The following is a 15,016-nucleotide window of genomic DNA, read 5'->3' on the forward strand; positions in this document are numbered from 1 at the left end:
GACATATGTATCCAGCGTTTCCACCACAGATGTGTACAAATTGTGCACAAATTGTGCTCAGTTAGGGGGTGGGGGGGTGGGTTGCACCTGCAATTTCCTTCCTCGAGTTCTAATCTAAATGTCACTGTACTGGCAAAGCAGGCATTCATGGGAGTCCTATTGTAAAATTGGTCAGAAAGACTATTCCCACACATGATTAGGTCGGCGTTAGGCAAGACCTTTTGATTTTACTAAATTTCTATAATCTACTTACTTACAGAGGCTTTCAGTCAGTCTTTTGTTTATTGGCCTGCTATTGGTCACATTTTAAGCCTGCCCACTACAACATGCAGCATAAGTCGGTGGGTCAGCGGACCATTTCAGCCACTGGCTAATTTCCCTGTTAGTGACCACATTTCTCCCTTTCACAAGGAGCACATCCACATACAAAGTAGTTCCCATACAATCTGTGCTTTTTGAGAGCCAACCAATATTTTCCCTTTTAGCCAATGTTGTTTTTTTAAAATTTCTTTTTTTTTACCCAAACTAGCAGTGCAAGGACAAAAGGCTGCCAACCAATGCGAGACCCAAACCCTAATATGGCACATGTACAAGACTCAGTGCTGTGCATAAACCATATTTCCTGTGGTTTTAGTACCAAACTTCACTGTGGAGCTCAGAAATAGGCACGTAAGCCCAAGGTTTACAAAGATCTTTGTGATGTGACAATATTTGCACACCTGTGTTTGCTGTTAGGCCTCTCTCTGAGATTTTTTTTTTAAAAATGTTGTGCTTGAATTTTCTTTGTTAAAGGTATCCAAGAGGAAGAAAGTGTGTTCTTTCAAACATATTCGGGAACTCGAGATACGTCGGAACATTTCAACTATGAATGAAATATAAAAGGTAAGTCAAAGCTGTGATTAACTTATAATAGGATATGCTTAATTTATTTATTTTTAGAATTCTATGCTTTTGGGCTTAGTGCACTTCTTCACTAAACTGTAGTGTTGCATGCAGTACTCAGCCTGCAGTTTGGTAGTAACAAATACTACAAGGCCTGTTTTTTAATGCCAAAAGCCATTGGGATGTACAAAGGTGTTTGGGGTTGTGACCCAGGCTAGACGAATGAGCTTCCATTTGCCAGCTGTGTTACATAGTTCATTAACCACTAGTGAGGAACTAACTATGTGCTTCGTTTGGGCTGGTTCACAGTTTGCAGCCCCTTGCTGTGGTTTTGAGAGGAGGCACAAAAAATTCTATGGAACTTTGGTGAGCTGTATGTGAGGGTGGCACTTGCACACCCATAAAAGGATTTGCTTGTCTCCTTCAAATTCAAGCTTTGACGCGGGTCTGCTTTACAAACCAAGTTCATCCTGGCCAAAGATGTTACCTTCTGACTTAGTCGTTTAGGCTCCAGTCCACATGAGAAGTACACTTCTAAAGCTTCCATAGCCTCAGGGGAGGCACTTAGAGTCTCACAGGGTGTAGACAGAGGCAAACAGCATGTCCAGACCTGCCCCAGTTGCCACTGGTCAACTGGACAGCTGCAGGAAAGGCCTCTTGTAGCTTGTTGTATGCCTGTAGTTTGAATAGGTAATCAGCCTTATGAACCTTGAGTTTTTGTCTTTGCCCTGGGTACACAGGTCCAGTCGTTCAGAGCTTCTCTCCGGTAACAGACAGTAGGTCCAGTCCTCTTCTGTTCTTCCTCCAGTTTAGCAGTATTCTGAAGTGGGTACCTGGAGTTGCCACATTTTTGCTTCACACTGGTTAGTGGGTTGAATTGACTCCTGGACATGCCCTAACTAATGGGGTAAAAGTTCTCAGGGCAAACCATACCCACTTTGGACATTTTCAAAATGACAGAAATCTTCAGCCACTTTAAACGTCTTGGGCAGTGAGGGTTCGGAGTGTGTGGGGAATGTATTAAGGTAATCCTAGTGTCCTGCCACATCTAACATTACAATCTAGTTTGAGGCAGCTGCTGCACCTACAATAAACCTAGAGGCAGAAGCCTTGTAGGACAAAGGCAGGCTTCCTCAGCAACTAGACAGTGGATACACAAGAATTGTCTTAGCATCCTGTTATCTTCTTTCATTTGTGCCCCAAGTGTTCAATGTAAACGCAATAGACTTGCTAAGCAAAATAGGAAACTGTAGCGTCAAAAGATGCTCACAGTTCCCACCCTGAATAGTCTGTGTGTTTCGGAGGCGTCATCTCTGCCCATTCAGGTCAGCTTATTGTTTGCTCCTAGGATGCATTTCACACCTAGTCCCGGATAATTACTGTCTGAGATTGACAGAGCATGATGCGAAATGGCTTTCTAACACGTCAGGCAGGTATGGGGTAATTTTCTAAAACTTACTTTTCCTTGATCTTTGTTAAAAATCTGACATCACCATTGAATTTGATATTTCATACCTATTATCAATATTTATTTAATTATTTTTCTGGCTAGACCTATTCCTGAGATACAGTATTAGGATTTTATCAGTACTACAGTTTTGTACATTGAAGAGCTAAACCTGCCATAGTGAGAAATAGCTTTTGGATGATAGTCGCTGTAAGGAGATGTAAACATTGCATTTCTACATGTCCTACTTTTAAATACCATGCACCCTGTTTTGTGGGCTACAAAGCTTACATAGGGGTGACTTATTAATATTTGAAAAGTTGGTTTTGACATGTCAAAAGTTTTGTTTTGACTGGTTGAATTCCAGTTTTTACACTGCTACTGTCTGGCAATGCAGGGTAGGTCTGAAGCCATGTTTGCATTACCACTGTAGTGGATGGCACAATAGGTGGTACAGTCCACTAGTAGCATTTAACTTTCAGGCCCTGGGTACATTTTGTACCATATGCATGAACATAAAGGTACATTAAAAATAGCAGTTAGGAGTATGCCAATTCTATCATGTTTAAAAGAGGAATACAGACACTTTACTACTGGTTAGTAGGGGTGAGGTGCCCAAAGTTCTAATACAACAAAAATAATGAAGATGCCAATACTGATGATCCTTTACGAACAGGTTATACCACGGCGCATGAATACTCATCGATGACAGCCGGATCTATTGAATAGTTTTTATTTTAGATAATTTTTCTTTTTTAGTACTATCTTTTTTGAGAATCACATTTCAACAATTATATACAATATTACAAAACTTCTTACGAAAACGTGCAAAAATCCAACAATCTGGACTAGTCTTACCAGTCACATTCACATTAATTCAAACATCCACAAACTTCCTACCATACTGATATCATACCACACACACTCAACTCACACCACCACCCTTGGTCTAATACCAACTTTGTCTCTTTGTTGGACCAAGGTACCAAGCCAAACAACATACAGTTTTAGCTACTAGTCTTTGTGCATAAACCAAATTGCAAAACCTTGTAATTTTAAAAGTACAAACTTCACAAAAATGCACAAAAAACGGATATTTTACAGAATGTTTGTTTGGCAGTCAAGAACGCCAGGTCGATGCGTTTCGAACCCTCTGCATTAAAGGGTTCTCCTCAGGACCAAACAATACTGTAAAAGAAAACAAACAATAGCTTACTTGTGGATCATATTTATAAAAATGCACACCACTGCGGCCAGCCTCAATGAGCGTTCTTACCATTTCTTTAAAGCTCAAGGTCTTCAAGTCTCAACTAAAAATCTGATGCAGATTTTTCTAAAACAATACCAGACATTGAAAAAGACTTCAGTGAACGTATAACACAGATTAAATGAAAATACTGTTAGAGTCTCTTGTTTGTTTAGTCGTACGTCAAAAAACACTTACTGTTAATAGTAACTCGGTCGTGTCTAAAAATAGAGTTCTGCGTGGCTGATCGATGGCAATGTTTCTAAATCCCAGTGTATGTGATTCAGCTCGTGTAAACCTCATTGGCTTGGCGAACACTGCAAACCAGTAAGAAAACCCGTGTTCAATCGTTGGCACACGGCCAGTTCTACATGCTGAGAAGCCGCTCGACCTCCGTATCGCCACCTTTCTTGGTCAAATCTTAATACAATGCATGCAACTACCTCCAAACGATCTACAATGAGCCAGAGTGGATTACGTGGTCCCCAGCCATGTCACATGTGTACTGAATCTATCACTTAAAGTGCTGCAAAGCCCACACACCGCATACCTCATGTTCTAGCTTTCAATCCCAACTCTTATCAGGATGGAATTGGTAGCTTCGTAATCCCTCCTTAGGGTTGTTTTCTAACGGAATCTGCATCCCAATGGCAAAAGAAGTAATTTTAGGTGAAATACGTCTACATCCAAAGTGACGGAAAAAGCCGTATCACAGTCCGGTTCAATAAACGCCCGGCTGGCAGAATTGCCGGACTATGGCATACCTGATTTCCTAGCGTTTCGCTTCCATATGAATTCTTCTGTATCTCCACCTTCAAACAGCCAAGCGGTGAATGTATTCACCGGGAGTCGTATTTAATGCGCATGCGTGATTCTTCAACAGAAGCTGACGGAGTTTCCTCAAGGGACTCTGGGTGCTGTAGTATTGTGCACTTGCACGCATTCTTTGCAAAGTCCGGAATGGAATGAAACCTCACTGGGTTCATCAGGTCAGATGGGCGCGAGATTAGTCGTGAAAGAAACAATGCCAGTGGTAGTACTTTCCAGAGGATAGTAATATTGGCAACAAAGTAGTAACTGGCACGAGCCTCATGCTGGCGTCCTACTGTTTTAAAATGGATGCCCTGGAGTATTAAAAGAGCACACTGTCAGTTTGCAAATGGATGGCAGTTGGTCTGCTGGATTTAAAACAGTGACCAAGATGCCAGATATACCCATTTTTTCTGCTAAGAAACCGCCAATGATTTGAATTTCAGAACAACGACCGATGGGGACACGGGAATGGTCCAAGTAAAGATTAAAGTAATCATAACTTATACATTTCTGATAACTCATTCAATCTATTGATCGCAGTGTTAAATTTTACAATAAGCATAGCCTCACGTTGAATTAATTTCAAATCCATGTCGCCTCCTCTCGGATCTTGCTCAATTTTGGAAATTATTGTCCATTGTATATCTTTCAGTATGAGCTTTAGTCTTCCAATGGTTTACCAGTGGTGCTGTTTCGACATTCCGTCTAATTCTGGACTTGTGTTGTGAAATTCTCTGCCGTACCTCCTGATTGGTCTTACCAATGTACAGCATTGGACAAGGACACAATATTCCATACGCTACAAATTTAGATTTTCAGTTTTTGAACGTATCATGTTTCCAGTGGATGCCATTAAAAGAAAACACTGTTCCTTCAATAGTCTGCACACAGCACACACAAGTCCCGCATTTATGGTGACCCTTTATGGGTGTTAAACCCATAAGTTCTCTTAGTGATGGTTTAGGCGGTTTTTGTAATGCTGCTCGAACCATATGATTTGAAAGGCTTTTATCTTTCTTGAAGGCAAACAATTGGACATTTCTGAAAGTTTGATTACGATTCTGAATAAGATGCCAATTTTGATGAATCAATTTTTTTATTTGATTGGAATTAGGGCAAAATGTTGTGATAAAAACCTGTCTTTGCATTGATGGTTTTTCTTTCTTAGACAGTAGGGTATTCCTAGGTGTCCACCATGCTCTCTTCATTGCTGTCTTAACAGGTTTTTTTGGGTACCCACGGTCAAGGAGCCAGTTTAGTAGATTGTTTGCATGTAAAGTGTATTCATCCTTATAGAAGCAGTTACGCCGTATTCTTAAAAATTGCCCGTAGGGCAAATTCTCCCTTAAGCTTCTTGGATGGTTACTGGCAAAGTGAAGGGCCTTATTTCTATCTGTTGGCTTTTTATGCAATGTTGTCACAAGGCCACCTTCCGCTGGATAAACCTGAACATCCAAAAAAGCCATTCGATGGTGTGAGTGGTTCAAACTGCATTGAATGTCAGGTGTCCTTCTATTGAGCCACTCATAGAATTGCAGTAGTTGTTCCACATCGCCTGTCCATACCATAAAGATGTAATCTATCAAACGCATCCAATTAGCAATGAACTATTGATACGGGTTATTGTTGTAAACAAACCTTTCTTCGTACATGGCCATAAACAATACTGCTAGTTCTGGAGCAAAAGGACAGCCAATTGCCACTCCTTTGGTCTGGTAAAAATAGTCTCCTCCAAAAGTGAAATAGTTCTTCTGAAGGGCAAAAGAGGTCAATTCAATGATAAACTCAGTAGGTACCCTTACAGGTTTCGCTCCTTGCGCCAGAAACAAATGTAACACTGCGATGCCATCATCCTGTGGAATTTGAGTGTATAATGATGTTACATCCAAAGTGACCATGATGTTTTTGTTGGCTTCAAATTTAACGGTTTCCAATTTGTTAATGAAATCTGTAGTGTCCTGGAGATAAGATGGTACCTCATCCTTGAATGGTTTTAGAAAATGGTCCACATACTTTGAAATGTGTTCAATTAGAGACTTGCAGCCGGACACAATCGGTCTACCCGGAGGGCAAATCTCATTTTTGTGGACCTTGGGTAGAATATAGTACACTGGAATTCTTGGTTGTTTATTTTGTAAGTAGTCATACTCCTTTGGCCCAAGGAAGCCTTGATCTAAACCCACTTTGAGAATGTTGAAAAGTAACCCTTGAAGTCCAGATTCAACAATCAACCTTGGGAAATGACCACCCGGAGAAAATACTACAAAAATTGACACCTTCTCCAATCTACAATTTATCTGAATGGTTGCTGACAAAGGCTGAAGTCCGTATTCTAGAAAAGGGTTTGACTTTTGTCCCCACAAGATCAACAGACTTTATAAAAATGAAAACCGAAGCAATTGAGTTCTGCCGAAAAATCCGCCTTAGAATGTTTTTTTCCAAAAACAACTCCCCTGTCACCAATGAGGTGACAGGCCTTCGCAGAAAATCCACTTTCTGCCCTCCCTCACATAAAATACCAAAGGAAGTCCTAACGTTTGAAAAGACAATTCTTTCTGCAATTACCAACATGGAGAAAAAAAGTAAATATGTGAAACACAACCTCCTCAAAAACCCAACGTGAAGCCATTGTAACCCTCAAAAATGATCCTTCAATAATCATAAAGCAGGCGGACAAAGGGGGATCCATTGTGGTTTGGGGAACGCCTGAATATACAGCGGAGGCATTAAAACAACTGAATGATCAAGAATGCTATAGAAGAATTACGAAGAACCCTACAGATGAACTTCAAGGGTTACTTTTCAACATTCTCAAAGTAGGTTTAGATCAAGGCTTCCTTGGGCCAAAGGAGTACGACTACTTACAAAATAAACACCCCAGAATTCCGGTGTTCTATATTCTACCCAAGGTCCACAAAAATTAGACTTGCCCACCGGGTAGACCGATTGTGTACGGCTGTGAGTCTCTAATTGAACCTATTTCAAAGTATGTGGACCATTTTCTCAAACCATTCATGGATGAGGTACCATCTGATCTCCAGGACACTACAGATTTCATTAACAAATTGGAAACCGTTAAATTTGAAGCCCACAAAAACCTCATGGTCACTTTGGATGTAACATGATTATACACTCAAATTCCACAGGATGATGGCATCGCAGTGTTACATTTTTTTTCTGGAGCAAAGAGCGAAACCTGTAAGGGTACCTACTGAGTTTATCATTGAATTGGCCTCTTTTGCCCTTAAGAAGAACTATTTCACTTTTGGAGGAGACTATTTTTACCAGATCAAAGGAGTGGCAATGGGCTGTCCTTTTGCTCCAGAACTAGCAGTATTGTTTATGGCCATGTACGAAGAAAGGTTCGTTTACAACAATCCGTATCAACAGTTCATTGCTAATTGGATGCGTTTTATAGATGACATCTTTATGGTATGGACAGGCGATGTGGAACAAATACTGCAATTCTAGGAGTGGCTCAATAGGACACCTGACATTCAATGCAGTTTGAACCACTCACACCATCGAATGGCTTTTTTGGATGTTGAGGTTTATCCAGCTGAAGGTGGCCTTGTGACAACATTGTATAAAAAGCCAACAGATGGAAATGAGGCCCTTCACTTTGCCAGTAACCATCCAAGAAGCTTAAGGGAGAATTTGCCCTATGGGCAATTTTTAAGACTACAGTGTAGCTGCTTCTATAAGGATGAAAACACTTTACATGCAAACAATCTACTAAACCGGCTCCTTGACCGTGGGTACCCCAAAAAACTTTTTAAGACAGCAATGAAGAGAGCATGGTAGACACCTAGGGATACCCTACTGTCTAAGAAAAAAAAACATCAATGCAAAGACAGGTTTTTGTTACAACTTTTTGCCCTAATGCCAATCAACTAAAAAAAGTGATTCATCAAAATTGGCATCTTATTCAGAATCTTGATCAAACTTTCGGAAATATCCCATTGTTTGCCTTCAAGAAAGATAAAAGCCTTTCAAATCATATGGTTCGAGCAGCATTACAAAAACCGCCTAAACCATCACTAAGAGAACGTATGGGTTTAACACCCATAAAGGGTCACCATAAATGCGGGACTTGTGTGTGCTGTGAGCAGACTATTGAAGGAAGTGTTTTCTTTTAATGGCATCCACTGGAAACCTGATACGTTCACAAACTGCAAATCTAAATTTGCAGAGTATGGAATATTGTGTCCTTGTCCAATCAGGAGGTACGGCAGAGAATTTCGCAACACAAGTCCAGAATTAGCCGGAATGTCGAAACGGCACCACTGGTAAACCATTGGAAGACTAAAGCTCATACTGAAAGAGATATACAATGGACAATTTCCAAAATTGAGCAAGATCCGAGAGGAGGCGACATGGATTTGAAATTAACTCAACATGAGGCTGTGCTTATTGTAAAATTTAACACTGCGATCGATGGATTGAATGAGTTATCAGACATTTTATAAATTTATGATTACTTGAACCATTCCCGTGTCCCCATCGGTCGTTGTTCTGAAATTCAAATCATTGGCGGTTTCTTAGCAGAAAAAATGGGTATATCTGGCATCTTGGTCACTGTTTTAAATCCAGCAGACCAACTGCCATCCATTTGCAAAGTAACAGTGTGCTTTTTTAATACTCCAGGGCGTCCATTTTAAAACAGTAGGGCGCCAGCATGAGGCTCGTGCCAGTTACTACTTAGTTGCCAATAGGACTATCCTCTGGAAAGTACTACTACTGGTATTGTTTCTTTCACGACTAATCGCATGCCCATCAGACCTGATGAACCCAGTGAGGTTTCATTCCATTCCGGACTTTGCAAAGAATGCATGCAAGTGCACGATACTACAGCACCCACAGTCCCTTGAGGAAACTCAGTCAGCTTCCGTTGAAGAATCATGCATGCGCATTAAATACGACTCCCAGTGAATACATTCACCGCTTGGCTGTTTGAAGGAGGAGATATGGAAGAATTCATATGGAAGCGAAATGCTAGGAAATCAGATATGCCATAGTCCGGCAATTCTGCCAGCCGGGCGTTTATTGAACCGGACTGTGATACGGCTTTTTCTGTCATTTTGTATGAAGACGTATTTCACCTGAAATTGCTTCTTTTGCCATTGGGTTGAAGAGTCCGTTAGAAAACAACCCTAAGGAGGGATTACGAAGCTACCGATTCCATCCTGAGAAGAGTTGGGATTGAAAGCTAGAACATGAGGTACGCTGTGTGTGGACTTTGCAGCACTTTAAGTGATAGATTCAGTACACATGCAACGCGGCTGGGGACAACGTAATCCACTCTGGCTCATTGTAGATCGTTTGGAGGTAGTTGCATGCATTGTATTAAGATTTGACCAAGAAAGGTGGCAATACGGAGGTCGAGCGACCTCTCCGCATGTAGAACTGGCCGTGTGCCAACGATTGAACACCAGTTTTCTTACTTGTTTGCAGTGTTCACCAAGTCAATGAGGTTTACACGAGCTGAATCACCTACATTGGAATTTAGAAACATTGCCATCGATGAGCCACACAGAATTCTATTTTTTGACATGACGAGTTACTATTGACAGTAAGTGTTTTTTGACGCACGATTTCACAAACAAGTGACTCTAACAGTGTTTTCATTTAATCTGTGTTATACGTCCACTGAAGTCTTTTTCAGTGTCTGGTATTCTTTTAGAAAAATCCGCATCAGATTTTCAGTTGAGACTTGAAGACCTTGAGCTTTAAAGAAATGGTAAGAACGCTCATTGAGGCTGGCCGCAGCGGTGTGCATTTTTATAAATATGATCCACAAGTAAGCTATTGCTTGTTTTCTTTTTACAGTATTGTTTGGTCCTGAGGAGAACCCTTTAATGAAGAGGGTTCGAAACGCGTCGACCTGGCGTTCTTGACTGCCAAACAAACATTCTGTAAAATATCCAGTTTTTGTGCATTTTTGTGAAGTTTGTACTGTTAAAATCGGAAGATTTTGCAATTTGGTTTATGCACAAAGACTAGTAGCTAAAACTGTATGATGTTTGGCTTGGTACCTTGGTCCAACAAAGTTGGTATGAGACCAAGGGTGGTGGTGTGAGTTGAGTGAGTGTGGTATATCAGTATGGTAGGAAGTTTGTGGATGTTTGAATTAATGTGAATGACTGGTGAGCCAAATACAGATTCTTGAATTTTTGCTTTTTTTTTGTACATTTTCGTAAGAAGTTTGGTCGTGTTTTGTAATATTGTATATAATTGTTGAAATGTGATTCTCAAAAAAGATAGTACTAAAAAAGAAAAATTATCTAAAATCAAAACTATTAAATTGATCCGGCTGTCATCGAGGAGTATTCATGCGCCGTGGTATAATCTGTTCGTAAAGGATTATCAGTATTGGCATCTTCATTGTTTTTGTTGTTGAATTGGCTCAGCCTTACTGATTAGAGCCAAACCCATTGGTGTTTTGTGTTCAAAGTTCTAAAGGCAGCATAAATATAGGCTCCAGCAAAAGGCAAAAAATCCATTGTGACAGCGTGGAAAAGGGGGATTTCCTACACTTACCTGCCTGAATCTTAATTTTTTTGTCTTAATCCAGAAAATCTAAAAATCTTATTTCAGCATGGTACATATTCACCACTATTCGTGCAAATGTAATTGTGGCTCGCGCTTCGCAGTTGATTCAATTAAGGTTCACAGTTTAAAAAGTCTCCAGACGGTGCAACTTGTTGGATAGTAAAAGGCACACTCTGCCCGATTTTGTGCCGTACCTGAATCTTTGTTCAGTTTGTAGTGCTTATGCCTCAATAGTAAAAGTGTTACTGGTCACCGAGAGCTTTAAGATAGCTTTACGTTGGCCTGAAAGTTTCATGATGTATAATGAACATTTATTTGTTGCAAGTAAAATTTTACTTGTGCAGACTTTTAATTTGGGAAAAATGCAGATCTCACTGTTAACTCTGTAAATTAGACTCGTTTAAAGAGGTCTGTCCACAATTCTCCACATGTATAGTTTTTCTCAATCTGTAACTTCTCCCTGATTGTTAGTACGTTTCAGTTTACATTTCTGTTTACTCAGGCTTACATTTTTGTTCTGTTTCTAATATGGCAAATGCTTGTTTTATAGATAGGTTTCGGTAGGAACTTTTGCGAGGGCCACTATTGGAAAATCTTATCAAGGCTTTGGCTTTCTTAATTAGTTAGTATTTTAGATAATAGAACGATTGAACAAATCTGAGAAGCATATTGTGTTCATTGCAACAGGTAATTGTATTGATATTTCTGCTCCTCCTACTCTCCAGTTGGGCTACCCATGTGCTGTGTTGTTCCCACATTGGAGTGTATGCCACTTTCTTTTTTTTATTTCATAGGGATGTACTTTCCCGAATAACTATAATGTGGAGTTTCGAATAAAGCCATGTTTCTAAAGTACAAATGTTTGGCATGTGGGGGGGGGGAGGACAGGAAGTGCCACTGTAAATCTATAACTCTTATGGAATTGCCAGCAGTTCGCTGTGCATGTATTGTAGCTCTGAACATCTGTCTGGAGCCACTTCATCATCCCAGAGCACAATGGTTGAGTTCCAATGGATCTGCTATCTTTTCTCATCCCAGAACGAGACTTGCAAATGTAGAGTGCTGCAACAAACGCTTAAGGTTATCTTTAGAGAAAGGGGGAGGCATATGGCTCCTTTTCTTTGCCATCCCATAGCATTCTTTCTCCATTTGATTTCATATGTGAAGTTCTAGTTTTGTGTGTGAGGGCTTGTAAGAACTTGCGTGGCTTTAACTTTTTAGCATCGTTCCCTCTTGGGTTTAGAAAGAGAAGTATCTCAAGGAAGTAAGTATTAATGCAAGGCCATAGATGCACCAGCCATACGCTGTTTGTGAAGTCTTGTGATTTTTCAGAATAACGTCTTCATATGATTATTTTTTTATTTGTTTTTATTATTGTTACTGTTTTTTTAATGACTTTTTGTGTAGTCTTCTGTACATCGGAAAATGATGGTTCCAATTAAAGTGTGGTTCTCATCATTCATCTTTAAGATTGAAACCTTATGGGGCTTGAAACCTGAGTACCTGGGAGTGTGAAGGCTGTGGTACTCTGTTCTACTCCCCAAGTTAACAGCTGGCAGTCCTCTGTCTTTCATTATTGATCTGAATATTTGAATGTGTTGGAGAACACTGGAAAGGAGGTAAAGAAAGAATTCCCTTCATTGAGAAAAAAACATCTTTGAACTGAATAGTTGCAGGTTGTTTCTAGAACCCTTCTTCTGCAGTTTCTTGTGGTCGATGTTAGCAGGTAAAGATACCTTCCAGTGCTTAAGTTACTTACTTGAAGACCTGGGTTCTAATCAAGGCATTGGCTCTCTTTATAAAGTGTAATTGCAGGTAAAATAATTACATCTCAGTGTTTTAATAAACATAGTGTAAATAGGTCAAAGGTAAAACTCTCTTATGTTGTCCATCATTGCCTATCGACATATTTACAAGACCCTGCAATGTGATCTCAACCAAAATCCACATACCCGGCTAACCTATTTCAATGTAAAGCTCTTTAAGTGATCAGTTGTTTCCTAGGTTAGTTAAGGCTGTAGGAAATGCCAAATATTGTAGTCTTCTGAGAACCGATACAGATTTGCTTTTCATATTGTTTCTTCTCAAATTAATTGCGTGCAGCTAGGGGACCTAAATAGCAGAAAAAATAATCATACATCGATGTATCCTAGTCTATTTACATTGATTTATGCATATTTGGGAACTAAAACCTCAAACTATATACCACAATTTTAGCTTGTATTCTTCTTTTATCCACATTGAGATTTTTCCATGAGGAGAAATCCCACTGTTGATTTTCACTTTTACTGCTACATTTATTTTTACGATTGGGGGAAGTGTTCAAATGGTGTAAAACTCTTTGGGAATATATAGGTGCATAGGTTTGAACTCAGCAGGTCTTAACCTATTTTTAATAACCACTTCTTTGGAAACGCCCATGTTCCTAGGCTAACCGTCAATTTATGATTGCAGACTTTTTCAGGCACATGTGGTATTTAGGATTGGATCATTCCTTGTTCTATTTGCCTAAATTAATATTTTGACCCTAAATGCAACTTTTTCCCATCATAAATAGAACTTATGATGGCAGTATGTTTTATGAATGGGTCCGTATGATTTGCTCCAATACATGAGAATTGTTGCAATGCATGTTGCACGATCTACAAGCTTTTCCCTCCTACTTCTCTTGAAACGAAATAGCTTTCTCTGACAGGAAAGGGGTATTCTATGCTGTGTAGGTGGGTGCTGAGCATGATAGGTCTGCATGAGTTGGTTGTATGGTGTCTTGAATTTAATATTTCTGGTAAGTTGCATCAGTGGTTAGTGTTCAGAGTGACATCAACCACACTTTGTTCTTCTTTCAGCAGCTTTTTATGTCCTGCATTGCGACGATGGTTACCTTTGACAAGTTAACATGCGGCTATTACAAACATACACCTTCATATGATTGAGGATTTAAAGGCCCTTTTTGTTGTACAAATGTTCAGTTTTTGACGGGTAATAATTGAGTTCCAAACTCTAATAAACACACCAAAATTGCTCACGCTTGGAATATGCATGGTAGGTCCGCATACTGTAGAATTCTATAGGTGAAGCCAAATGTGCCCAAGCTAAAAACGGAAAAGCGTCACACACGGAGGGCCCTGTATTTCTGAGTACTATTATAGTCTCTGTTTGGTAGTGTTGAGGACAAGCCAAATGTAACTTCTCCAGATCTTGGTCATGTGAACTTAAGAAATGGTTAAGAGTTTTATGCCGTAGGCCTTTGACAAGTAAGAGTAAAAGCCTAAACATGGGATTGTTTTCTTGTGTAGCTTCTGGAACCAAAACCAATCCGTCTAATTTTTCCTTGCAATTTAAGGCATAAATTATGACTTGCTAGCAGGGCAAAAAAGTATAATGGGCCTTTAAACTTCTCTTCGCTTTTTATGGTCTGGTTTGGTAGCTGAGCTGTCGCCAGACAATGATATGAGCATCACTAGAGAGGGGCTTTGGCTCACTTCGCCACCCCAGTTCAGACCCAGCCATATGCAAATCAGTCTTGACCCTGTGCCTTATGGGAACAGTCCAGCCCGAACTGGCAAGCCAGGTCTTCCCTCGACCGCAAACCAGCATCCTGGGCCCGGTTTCGTGGTAACACCCCTCATCAGCCAGGTTAGCATGAATCCAGTGGTAAAGTGAGTCTGGGCATATCCTGCCAACCTAGGGCGAACAAAACACAAGGAGATGATGGATGGAGCGCTGAAACTTTTCAGACACTTACCCCCAGTCACAGATCCGGGTTGAATCCATCACCGTTTTTTAGCTCACCTCGCCACCCCAGTTCAGACCAAGCCGTATGCAAATCATTGGCTGGGTGCACATTGGGGTGGCATGGTGAGCAAAAGAACGATGGATTAAATCCAGATCTCTTGACTGGGGGTGAATGTATGATTTATTCAGCATTCTGTCCATCATTTGTTTGCGTAGCACTTTTCACATTACCATACAACATTCCTTCAGAGCCGGACCTATTGGCATTGTCAGACCTTGTTTAAGAGTATAATGAATGAATGCTAGAGTTTGTTTTTAGATTCATGGTACTACCTCAATGT

The 15,016-nt window shown here is 40.2% G+C and overlaps 1 protein-coding gene across 1 annotated transcript in view; it reads left to right on the forward strand.

Annotated features, from left to right (window-relative positions):
- The window catches only part of SH2B3 (SH2B adaptor protein 3), a 503,879-nt gene that overhangs the window by 92,786 nt on the left and 396,077 nt on the right, over positions 1–15,016 (forward strand). The window contains exon 2 of the mRNA XM_085636309.1: positions 793–882. The gene's annotated coding sequence lies outside the window, so the exon portion shown is untranslated. The remainder of the gene's footprint in view (positions 1–792; positions 883–15,016) is intronic.

Source organism: Triturus cristatus, chromosome 11 (genome assembly GCF_964204655.1).
Source record: "Triturus cristatus chromosome 11, aTriCri1.1, whole genome shotgun sequence".
Taxonomy (NCBI): Eukaryota; Metazoa; Chordata; class Amphibia; order Caudata; family Salamandridae; genus Triturus; species Triturus cristatus.